General features: G+C 42.9%; 1 protein-coding gene and 1 long non-coding RNA gene across 16 annotated transcripts in view; both read right to left on the reverse strand.

The window, feature by feature from the left end:
• The window catches only part of klhl29 (kelch like family member 29), a 286,208-nt gene that overhangs the window by 164,822 nt on the left and 108,619 nt on the right, over positions 1 to 12,767 (reverse strand). The window lies entirely within an intron of this gene.
• Positions 1,024 to 6,551, reverse strand: LOC106676583 (uncharacterized). The gene is made up of 3 exons (XR_013093091.1): positions 1,806 to 6,551; positions 1,353 to 1,488; positions 1,024 to 1,070 (listed from the first exon to the last, which is right to left on the reverse strand). It is a non-coding gene; the product is annotated as an uncharacterized LOC106676583 (long non-coding RNA).

Here is a 12,767-nt window from a genome sequence, read left to right on the forward strand (position 1 = left end):
GATGTTACAAAAGTTCAATGTCACTTATGGTTTTAAAACGATTTAGTGATTTACTTTATAATTTTGATAAATAGTTTTGTTGAATCTGAATAGTAATAATAGTAGTATAATTAAACAGTATTATTAACATTAAACATTTGCAATGAATTTGAATTATCAATAACTGAAACTCAACTATCGGCACTCAAGTACCATTTCTGTAATCAAGTATTGTCAGCTGAGAAGGAAGAAATGCAACTGTAGTGGCCTCAGCTGCAGGTCATTTTCCATAAGTTACTTGTACTGGCACTGGTGTCTTGGGAAAAATCCATCTTGTCTCACTTAACCCATTTTTTAACTAATGCTGTGTTCTGGTAATTTGACAGCATACATGCCACTGCAAACAGTTGGTTGATATTATAAACATGTGACATGGTAATGATGATATCAAAAAGTTTGTTCTGTTTGATCCTCCTAATGACTCGCTCCACATGTACCCTGAGTCTGGCTATGGCCTGCGTCTCCTTAACCTGGTATGCTGGCATCTGCTTCTGCTTAGATAGAAAAGGTGGGCAGTACACTTTGCATTTACAACAATCAGTGATTAGGAAGCCCTTATCTACCATCACTGCCATGTCTTCAGTCAACTTCTCAGCAATGCCTGATTGTTTGAATAGTTCCTTGTCACTAACCGAACCAGCATACAGATTAGAGATGAATGTCACTGGACCATGTGGAGCTATGCCAACCAGGGCTTTCATCGTACAGTGGGATTTGTACGAAGAGTACATTTCACTTTGGAGAAGTGGTGAGGATGGTGTCTGACACCTCAGCTCTGTACAGTCAAGGATCATCTGGGTGTCTGAGAAATCTTTGAATTCCTCAGGGAGGTAAGCTTGCACTTCTTCACGTGTAAGCCAGATGCACTGAGACCCCAGTGCAGTGGCAAGAAAATTTGTCCATGTTGCAATAATGCGGCTCACTGTGGACTGGTGTATGTTAAATCGGTGTGCCAGGTCCCTCTCCTTCCAACCAACTGACAGGAAAACCAGGAAAAGAAAAAACTCATCAATTGGCTGTAGCAGCTGCCTCTGGAAGGTGAAAACAAAAGGGAAAATGTTACTCCTTAAGCTATGAACTAGTAAAATTATTCTTTTCTTGGCTAAATGTTTTGTAATGGTTAGGCATACCATACTGTACCATGGGGTAAACAATGAGGTGCTGTAGTGCACAGGTGTATGTATGTAAAGGATACTGAGTCTAGCATACATACACCTGTGTATGTATGCTACTGTACATAAAGTAATGTTATTGTACATAAATACAATAACATTACACCTCTAGTTCTAACTACCAACAAACCCATAACCTACTGTTGATGTGCGTGCAGGTGTCAACACTTCTTCGTTCCGATTGGCAGCTGACTTGGCTCTTGAAACCCGGATCATTTTATAGATGCAAGGCTCAATCAAAACCCAGAATGCCATCAAATGATCATAGCTTGGAAATCTATTCACGAGAGAGACATACATCATGTCAATCATTAATTAACATTACACACTGACATAAAAATAATGTGAACTGTGACAAATATGCTAATGGCATTGCTGTATAAAATAGTCTGATTAAGAGTATTTGGTGTTGTATTTTACCTGTAGCATTAGGATATTGTTTAAATACTAAAGCATCTACATAAAACATACAATCAGCAGAGAAAAAGTACATTTCTATTTTGTTTTCATTAAGACTGGAAAAACTTTCTAAATTTAACTGATGGTGACCTTGGTATATTTTAAACAGTTAGCTTGAATAGAACTTAGATGTACCTGGTATAGAATCGGATGTCAGTGTCGGAGCCAGCAAAACGCTGTAACCCAAATTCTCGCTGGACACGTAACTCCTGTATTTCCTTCCTCAGAGTCTCCACGTCTTCGGACAGGTCTTCTGCAGCTGATGCAGATATGTCCAATGCAGATGGCTCAGGGACTGAGCAGTAGTCATGATCTCTTGTAAGACTGTGCTCTTCTTGATCGTCAGGAGGAACTAGTTCAGGGCGTCGCTCCGTTCTCTCCCAAACACTACGCCGCGGTGGTTCAACTTTATAGCCATTCCACTCAAAAAGTGTTGGTACAGCACCTTTAATAAGCCGCCTTCGACCATCGAGGGTTGTTGGCTCTATGAGTTGATCACTGGCAAAGTGTCTGCAGCAGACCCTGGTGTGAGAGGTAATCGTGAAATGATCCCGGCGTATATTTACCAGCCATTGTCTTCTCAAGTCGGAATGGGTCGGAAAGGCATGAAAACTTAGTATGCCGTTAAATTTGGCTGAAGCTGAACAAAGTGGGACACAGCAATGCTCGGAGTATTTCTTCTCCTGTTTTTGAAAATGTTCTGTTTTAAATACTTTCCTTTTTATACTCATTCTGAAGCGACATTAGCATAGCTACCGATAGATAAGCAAACGTACCGGAAACGCACAAGCGGTACTATTTGGAAACGGAAATACGTCACATGCCCTAGTGCAAGTAGTCTATTCTCTGTTACATAAAAGGCTAAAATGACTATTTACACATGCTTCTAGACACAAAAAATGCCCTAGTTCTCACGAAAACAGTACAGATGATGTGCCACAACCGAAAGGAAACACTGCTATCTGACGTCTCACCACTTTTTCTTGCACAACCCATTAAATGCTAGCATTCTGCTAATGCTTCTTTAGGGATTCACAACATGACGAACTCCACCAAAGACACCCATTCCCTAATAACTGTTAAAACACAAGTGAGAAGTGTTGCTAAATCAAAACAAAAAGTTGTACGAGTGTATGAGAGGTAAAGATGATGCCCACTCACATCCTGGGCCATCTGATCTCAGGAATTCGCATGATAAGGTGGGGCCAGGTTTCACAATGAACTCACCCGAAACTCTGGCTGATTGGGACCCACACCCAGTTTCACACCTTGGCTCAGGCGATTAGAGGATCATCAGGGGGTCCTTTTGTCCCTCTGTGGGGGGTCACTCCCACTAGGTTTATATCTGGGACTCTCCACCATTTGACCTTAGAACTGAAGAAGCTTCTCGGATGAGAGGTGAAACGTCTTCAAGTAACTTAAAGAAGTCCAGACGCTTTTCTTTGCAAGCTCCTTTGACTAAAGATGATGCTGTCATTAGTGGGGAGTGCTAAAAAATTCTCTGCTGCTGCTGATTTCATGAGGACACATCTAAATAATGAATGCTTTGAAGTGGTTGGAGCGTTTTAGTACAACTAAAGTCATAACTACACTATATTGCCAAAATTATTTGCTCATCTGCCTTCACATGGATATGAAATTGAGTAATATCCCATCATTAATCCATGTTGCTCATATATCTGCCCACCCTTTGCAGTGATAAAGGCTTCAACTCTTCTAGGAAAGCTTTCCACAAGACTGTGTTTCTGGGACTTTTTGACCATTCCTCCAGAAGTACATTTGTGAGGTCAAACGATGAAGATGGATGCGAAGGCCTGGCTTGCAGTCTCCACTCCAATTCATCCAAAAGGTGTTTTGTCAGGTTGAGGTCAGGACTCTGTGCAGGCCAGTCAAGTTCTTCCGCACCATCCCTGCGTATCCATGTGTTTATGGACCTTGCTTTGTGCACTGCTGATTAGTCATGTCGGAACAGGAAGGGGCCATCCCCAAACTGTTTCCGCAAAGTAAGGTGCAAGCCCAAGTCCAAAAAAACCCCACGCCATAATCGCCATGACGTTTTGCATTGGGTGTGGTGATGTAAGACTTGATTGCAGCTGCTTGGACATGGAAACTGATTCCATGAAGCTCTCTACGCCAGCGGTCCCCAACACCTGGACCACGGACCGGTACCGCTCCATGAGTCGCTTGGTACCGGGCCGCGAGAGCTGAGGTTCAGGTGTGAAATTTATGGTTTTCAGGGTTTTTTATCATTAACTCTGTTTCCCTGGGTCTTTTCCCATGTGTTGTGAATAAATCTTCTTTTTTCTGGTACCAGTACTGGTTTTATTTTGTTGTATTTTTCCGCGACACCTAATCTGAAGGCCACATGAAGTCTGGAGATCTGTAGGGATCGACTCTGCAGAAAGTTGCTGACCTCTGACACTATACACCTCAACAACTGCTGAAGCTGCTCGGTTATTTTATGTGTCCCACCACATCATGGCTGAGTTGCTGCTGTTCATAATCACTTCCACTTAGTTATAAAACCACTAACAGTTGGCTGTTGAATATTTAGCAGCAGGGAAATTTCACGACTGGACTTGTTGCACAGGTGGCATCCTATCATGGTACCATGCTGGAATTCACTGAGCTCCTGAGAGCGACCCATTCTTTCACAGATGTGTGTACAGTCTCCATGCCTAGGTGCTCGATTTTATACACCTGTGGCCATGGAAGCAACTGGAACACCCGAATTCAATGATTTGGCTGGGAAAATGAATACTTTTAGCAAAATAGAGTATCTAATTGAAAAAATAATGAAAACTTTTGGGTTGAAGTTTCAAACAGTGGTATTTATTCTCAGCAATCTTACGGCCATCCCCTATGGAACTGGGTCCAGAAGGTGATAAAGAAATTAGCAGTAACTGGAGGTTCTTTTAAATTTTTTTTTTTTAAGTTGCAAATACCTAACAATGGCCGCCTACTAATATGCAGTCACTGACCACTTTGTTAAGTACACCTGTTGGCCATTTTGTTAGGGAAAACTTGTACAAATGATTAATATCTAATCAGCCAATCACATTGCAGGAACCTGATGCATTTAGGCATGTAGAAAGACGACCTGCTGAGGTTCAAACCAAGTTCACTGCACTCAAATGGCTTTCGCAGCCACCAGATCTCAATCCAACAGAGCTTCTTTGGGATGGTGAGATGGAAGATTCTCATCAAGGATGTACAGCTGTGTTACGCTATCATGTCATGGACCAAAATCTCTGAAGGTGTCCAGTACCTGCTGGATCTGTTACATGAAGAATTAAGGCAGTTCTGAAGGCAAAAGGGGCCCACCCAGTACTAGCAACATCTACCAACTTTACCTTTGTAACAACAACTTAGACATAGTTCTCTTTCAGAATATACAAACAACAACAACAAAAATCCTCTGACTTACTAAACTGATATTTTTAGCCAGCTCAATTATTTTGGGGGAGCTTTTCAGCCCTCAGGTGGATATTGCGTGGCTGCGGCTTTATCCTACACTCGGAGCAGTTTTCAGAATATGATATACTTTGAATCAAGTTATTGCAGCCAGCACAAAAAAAATAAGCAACCTTGTTTCTGAGTTTCGAGGAGGATAAGAGCTAAGAGTGAGCGCTGTGGATTGAGCCATACTTTGCAGCAAAATAAGTGTTTAAAACACAACTGGAGAAAAATGGAGGGATGTCGAAGACAGGCTATGCTGCAAGAGTGGTTTTGAGAAGTAGCTGCACTTGCTTTTATACCATTTTTTGCCTTGGGGGTAAAAAAAAAAAAAAAATGCTCCCGCCAGTGACATGAATTCAAGCTGATAAAGAGTGCAAACCTTTTACCTTTCAGGCCAAAGAAGTCCGAGTGTGTGATAATCGCAAGATACATTTGTGTGAAGAATAACTTTTCCCTTTGACTCAGACCTCTCAACCTGTGGTGAGGAAGAGGAGCGGTGACACGCACCGTCGGCAGCGATGACAAATGATAATGGCAAATCTAAGACGACAGCCACTTCAAATTGCCCAGGGATCAACGGTGACCTCCTGACACTTAAGCGAATCGGGCAAATCTGACAGCCTTGAACACGCCGGGCAGCGCGACGTGCCTGACCACAGCCTTGTGTGTTTCTGCTTGTTGTTCAGCGCTGTTTTCCTTTATGTTGTCATGAGATTTACTGAGAGCATTTACAGTCTTGAAGAGATGAGGACCGGGAGTCAAGCGTCGTCTGTGATCCCTCGGTGTCCTGTAACAGCTGTCTCTGGCATCAGAGCATGCGGTTGCCGCTATCCCATATTACATCTCTGCCACTCAAAACCAACGGATCAGCAATCCAATTTCACACAAGCGCGCTCAGAGGGTGGCATTGCTGACGCAGGAGTGGGGATCTATGCCTCAACAAAGACAAGAAGTTGTTTGAAGTCGCAAAAGGGGTGGTGGACAGGAGGGGGAAGCGCAGAGATGGGCAGACGAATTAGATCGAAAAAGTAATAGAGGTGTGATGGAGCAAGATGAAAAAGAAGAGAAAAAAAAAGCCTGGGATTTCTAGGCCTTTGTTGCTGTCATCAAATCATGCAACTGCAGAGGGTAGCATAAGCTACTAATTTCCCCAACAAATACGAGCACAGGAGACAAACTAATGCCAACGAGAGCCTCCGAGACAAATCCGCTCTTCGTAAACACACCTTTATTTGTCTAGTGATGCTCACCGTGCCAGTTTCTCCTCAGCCAAAGACCGGAGGGACAATGATCTCCATGTACTGGTGGGAGAGCAGATGTACAGTATTGGATGACAACACACTCCTCAAACCCTTTCAATATAACACCCTCATATTGCATAGTCATTGTGACATAAATAGAGAAGGGACTTGCGTCTCGTCTTTCACACAGCAGAGAAAGATTCAAATCTGATATCCAATGACTGCTTATTAGATTGAGCCATCAGGCCGCCAGTTTGGAGCCAGACTCATAAGACAGCCGGTGTGTTGAGAAGGCTGCTTTTCCATTTCCACCCACACATATATGCGCACACACACACACACACACACACACACACACACACACAAAAACACAACAGAAAAAAAAGGAGAAGAGCAGGCCCCTACTGGACAATCTTCTCTTCTAATGCCAGAGCCGTGCATGCAGAATGTTTTTGTAAAGCCCACCGTAACCAGTTACAGACACACCGCAGAGCCAGCCCCCCTACCCACAAAGGTCTCCTATTTTGGGGTATCCGTGGATTTCTTTGAACAATAGCTCATCTCGGTCTGTTTTATTTTTCTTTTCCCAAAGGCGTCCAAATCCAACACGTGCACCGAAAGCAGAAAAAGACAGAGAGAGGGAAGACTTGGCTGGGTGCAGAATCGTTACAGGGGAAGAGCTGGATGGATAATTGCAGCGCTACATTGTCGAGACAAAAGGTCAGCTGGGATCCTACCTCTGTGGGTCTGTGGACAGGATAGACAGACACGGGAGCACTCATGAAAAAAGATGTGGGTTAGATGAAGCCCGCGGGACACTCCTGTCACCGCGAGAGTGACGAGACAGACTAAGATAACGCTTTCCTTCACCTGTCCTTTGACCTGTTGCTTCGTTATCCTCCCACATCTGCCCGCTGTTTCGTTTTTATGTGGATTTTTCTTTCTTTTCTTTTACCAACCTTTCCTCCCTAAATCAAGACAGCTATCAATATTTTTTTGGACAGCGAAAGATGACGTTGTCCTAACTTTGCGATGAGGGCGAGAGATTTCTGATAAATCTGTCATCGGATTGATGACTCCCATTCACAACCCGTCCGATTTAAAATGTGAATACCGGACAAAAAAAGAAAAGAAAGAAAGAAAAATACGGTTTTGACAGTTCCTTTTTTACAATGCCTTTTTCCCTCTGACAGTTTGACAGTATGCAGTCCTCATGACTGAGGAGTTCACCTGTCTCTCTGTCTTGTCTCTGACTCTCTCTCTGTGTCTGTCCGTCCATCTGTCTGGCTGGCTGGCTGGCTCTGTATCTCTGTCCTTGATTAGCAATCATGGCAGCGTAGCGTGGTCTGATTCAAAGCGGGAAGCTTTAATTCTTCCCACATGGCGCAGAGACGTCCAGACCCCAGCGCCGTTGCTCCAGGTAAACACACGATCGCTGCATCTCATTAATACTCAAAAGTTTCCCTGTATCATGTGAAGGAAAATCACTGCCTAATCCTCCCACTGCTCCCTTGAGGCCCGCCGTTTCTTAGTACCTCTGTCGTAGATGGGTGACAGCACATTTGTTTGTCCACAAACACCCCGATGATGTTTGCGATTACACACAAACACAAAAAAAAAAAAAGAATTAATGCCTGAGTAATGGAAAGTAAAAGACTGAAGTAGGAAGTCTTAGTTCATTAACTGTCAGACCAATTAAGATCAGGTGTACGCATCGGCAAGCTTTGAATGTTTTCCTCGCTTGTATGTGCCAGGAATTCGAACTCTCATTTTCCAGTGATGTGAAGGAGAAAAAAAATCCAATCAGAAGAAGCAAAAAGAAAGTGGCGTTTTTAATAGCGCGCTCGAGGGCGGATTTTCTGCATACGCACCCGCCGAAGGGCTGTCTTTATCCAAACTGACACCACCACCAGATGGACAAGGCGGAAAAAGAGCTGACAGGTTCGGCTCAGCTCTTTGTTAGACCAGCTGACTTTTAGCGCTAAAATATCCTCCGACACATGCACCACTTAACCGCTTACAAAGAAGAGAAGAAGAAGGAGGGGTGGAAAAGAAAGAGTGAAACAGACCTCTGGCTCCGCATATTTAAAATTGAATAAGTGTTCAAACGCTGAAAGTCACATAAAGGGACTCTTGACTCACCTGTGAAAACGCCTTCAGGTTTTACATGATGCCATATAGATAATAAATGAAAGCTGCCGTGCTGAAATAAAGGGTTTCTCATCAATCAGTCAGCTCTACTTCAGAGGAATTGTCTTTTAGAAGCTTGATTTTGGTGACATTTTTGCAGTGAATGAAAATGGCACGCAGCAAGTCTGCGATGGGATGGCAACACGTACAGTAGAAGCTAATAAATCACATCCAGGCAGCGGCGGCATAAAGATTGTTTACCTTGCTGCAGCTCAAAGAGAAAGATAAAGGTGCCTTAGAAAGATCGCACTATTTAGTATTTAGGGAGAGTTTGGAGTATATATTTTGACTCTTAATGCAAGTCAAAATGTCAGGGATGATAAAAAAAGGACCACGTGATATTTTTTTTTCTTTGTACTATTCTTAACCAGCTCTTGTAAACCATCTCGCTGAATTATCTGCACCGTCAGTTTATGTCCATCAGCATAAAGGCACGCTGGATGACATCCCTTCAAGCTGTGAAGCGATCGTTTTTTTCTCGCTGCGATGATCAGTGTTCTCAGCTTCCCTCGTAAAAAGCGAGCAGCGCTTTCGGCGCGACCCCATGGTGAGTCTGCCTCGCTTTGTAAAATGTAAAGTTTCATCTTATCTCGATGATGGAGTTGCATCGCAGTGTTTGACAGAACAATTGTGGTTTCCTCCACTAGCTCGAGCTAATTCAAAAGCAACCCTCACCTGGCGCCTCACCCCGCCTCCCTCTCCTCCCGTCTCCGTTCCGGCGCTCTCATCCCGCTTCCCCAGTGTGTGCCTACTTAAACTTTAATCATCTCATATTCAATACATTTCACAGCGACTCGTCACAAAGTTATCCCATTTTTCAAAGGACCCCCCACCCCACCCTCACCCCCCTCTTTGGCCTCAACCTCGGTAGAGATTCAATAATTTTTCGCTCTTCCAGTCTATTCATTACAAGGCTCCCTGACACCGCCGTGACATTCACATGGAGTGTTTCTTTACGCAGATATTAAGGCTCTGCGAGATAATAAGAATAAAAGCTAAGCTAAGCCGCTGCTAATGCACTACAAAGGTGATGCCCCGGTCGTGTCATACTGGTCAGTTTTTTTAACGCCTCAGCGCTGACCAGAACATCTATCATTATATTAGCTGGGGGGATGCAGAAATAGAAAAGACTCTCTGAAGAAACGTGCTTTTTGCAAGCGTTCTTTCTTTTCTTCTTCTTTTTGATTGTGTCAGAGTGAGGCCATGACACCCGCGGTTCAGTGTTGTGTTGGTCACAGTATGGGGTCTGCTTCAATCCACTGGCTACCTGACCTGGCTGAAATCAATGACCAGTGAGATACAATGTGTAATTTTGTTTTAAGAGAAGCTCTATTGATTGTTGCTGTCAGCGCTTCGAGGGTTTTTCGTTTTGCTTTTGTTTTTTTGGGGGGTTTTTTCCCCCCTTTGAGATGCTTATCTTGGATCAAATCATTGCTGAAGCAACACTTTTAATGCAAATATCAAGTTCAAGATCAAACTGTTGGCTGATAACAAACTATACGTCTTCTATTTACTGCAAATCGCTGCTACCCAGATTTTTTTACACTTTTTTTTGAGACGCTACAAAATACAAAGCATAACCTCCACAGATTGTCTTTAAATAATTCATATTGAACTTTAGCTAGAGACTCTCTGCGTTTTGCACCTTCCTACAACAGCTATCTGACCAGAATAACACAAGATTACTTACCTACTGAGTGCAACAACATTAAACTAATGAGATGGCTACAGGCTAAACAAATAGCAATCACGGTTCGAGACTGCTCGAAAGATCAGAAACCAAAATCTCATCAAGAAACATTTTCAACAGAGAAACGAATGAGATGTAAACAGAGCGAAATCAAAATGCCAGTGATGCCGTCCATCAACATAAACCTTCAAGCAAATGATAATGATGTATTTTTGGCGGTCCCTTGATCGATATAAAGGCTGTACTGATGTGAGACTCTTGGATTTTTTTCTGATTTTGGACACATTTAAAATTTATAAAAGTGGACCCCAGACAGACTGCAAAACAGCGGTCATCTTGTCCATCTTATCCAACATCATCGGTGCTCTGCCAGTGAATCATTCAGTTTATCACCATGCTCTTGCTGTACTAGTTGTGTCTGCTGCATTTGGGTTATACGAGGGCTGGTGAAGAAATTCCAGCTACCACTACTGTTAAATATCAGGGAAGGACGGATTAAAAATTTCACAGTAAGGGATTAGTCCATGCAGCAAAATCCATATGTTTCAGCAGCCTATCTGTGGGAAGATAATTTCTGAGTAATGTGTTAGGAGATAAAAAATTCCAGCTTTAGTGCACATATAAAGTCTATAAAATCCTCGCTAACCTTAATAACAGGTTGTAACATGAATGTGCAAACGTTTAGCCGCAGCATTAAAGCATTAACACATATACAAATCCATCCATCTACACATTTTTAAAAGCACACCCCTTATGTGGATCACACAGAAGAAGTGTGAAACTCTTTTTAACTCATTATTGAAGCCAGCGATGCGTCTTCAGCTTTATAAACTGTGCAAAGTAATGTCACCTCTCTCTTTTTATGTCAATAGTGAGGACGTGCGACTATGCTGTTTGCATAAGCATTGCTTAATTGTCCCCAGGCAAAAGCAGCTGGACGATAGTATTTCCGTTAAGCGTGTGACTTAACGCAATGTAAAAGATGAGATTAATAAAACGGCACAGCATGTGCCTTTTAAGGATGTCCCTTATGCAAATGTTTAGCTCAGACAGCTTGTCCAGCTAATATGTTCTGGTTGGAACTTCAAGCGCTCCGCAACTTCGATGCAATTACGTTCAATTAAACAGAATAGTGAAGCAAGGAAGTCTCATCCAGAACTGAGCATCACACACTAAATGATTTAGGACATGTACACATACTCCTTTGATCCCCATGTAACCAAATATTAGATGTCCCTCTTTTAATATGCAGTTGGCTTTAAGAAAACATTGGTTGTACTGGTGGCACACATATACCCGTCCACAGATATGTCAGAAAAGGTGCTGTTTTTTAAATGATGAGTAAATAACACAAAGTCGGAGCACAACCTCCACCAAGGCCATTGCACCTTTTTGCTAGTTTAAGGCAAGCGTTCAGAATTCGCACCAAAATCTGACGAGTACTTCCTTTACCCGTGCTCCACCTCTCCACCAAGTTTTATGGAATTTGGCCTTGCTGTGTGAGCCTACAGTAATATTCCTGACAGGCACCAGGCCTCAGCTCTTGCCTCGACCTGCTCAGATGCTACGATGTCTGTTTAGTTATTACCTAGTAAATTGACTCTCATTGATATTCTAAGGAAAAAATGCTTTGGAAAAACGACTAGCATGCTGAGTGAAACTGAGCTTTTCCCTGACATTCACGATACTGTTCATCAGCCGGAGACACAATGGCTCTGTTTGATAATTACATCCAATTCAACATCTGTGACAGCAGCACAAAATGCACGTTAAATTAAGTTAAAAAAAATAATTAAAGGGATAACAGAGCATAGGTCTAGATTAGCAACGGTTCATCGTTCCATGTGGTTAGCTTTACATGGACAATGCAGCCAGATGGCCCTTTTCGAATGTCAGCATTTACCCTACACGCATATGTACACCTGCACATATACACGTGCACATGTACATCGGACCAGTGGAAATCAATATAGTCCACTAGCTTTTTAGTGTATATGTGGACAGAGCAGGGACACGGGTCCCGTGGAGAGCGAGCTACAGCCGTCCATCAGACTCTTTGTGACCGCCAACAGCTTTGATCAAAGATGACAGAGATCAAGTGAGGACAGTATGCAGCCAGGAAGAAGATAGAGAGACAGGCTCCCACAGTGTTGGCCAGTTCTTAAGGCTTCTGGTATCTTTTGTAGGCCACTATTAAAGCAGAACCCAGACTATGTATTTGCTTTTCTAAACTGTGTTGGTCTCTACTGCCTACAAAGGACTGTCAGGAGCAAACCAAAGCAAAGTAAATCCCTGAATAAGATTGGCATCTTGGGAAATAACCACACAGTTGTTGCTGTGCGCGCACACGCTCGCACTCGTGCAAGCACTCCCCCATACGCTGTATGTTTAAACAAGTGTGCACTCAGATGCAATGCAAAGTAGTTAATTGCTATGGCAGCCATTGAATGATGACAACGGCCACGGTGGGAGTTGGCGAGACTTTGTCTAAATGTATGTAATTATTCAGCTGCACAA

Source organism: Maylandia zebra, linkage group LG15 (genome assembly GCF_041146795.1).
Source record: "Maylandia zebra isolate NMK-2024a linkage group LG15, Mzebra_GT3a, whole genome shotgun sequence".
NCBI classification, from domain to species: domain Eukaryota; kingdom Metazoa; phylum Chordata; class Actinopteri; order Cichliformes; family Cichlidae; genus Maylandia; species Maylandia zebra.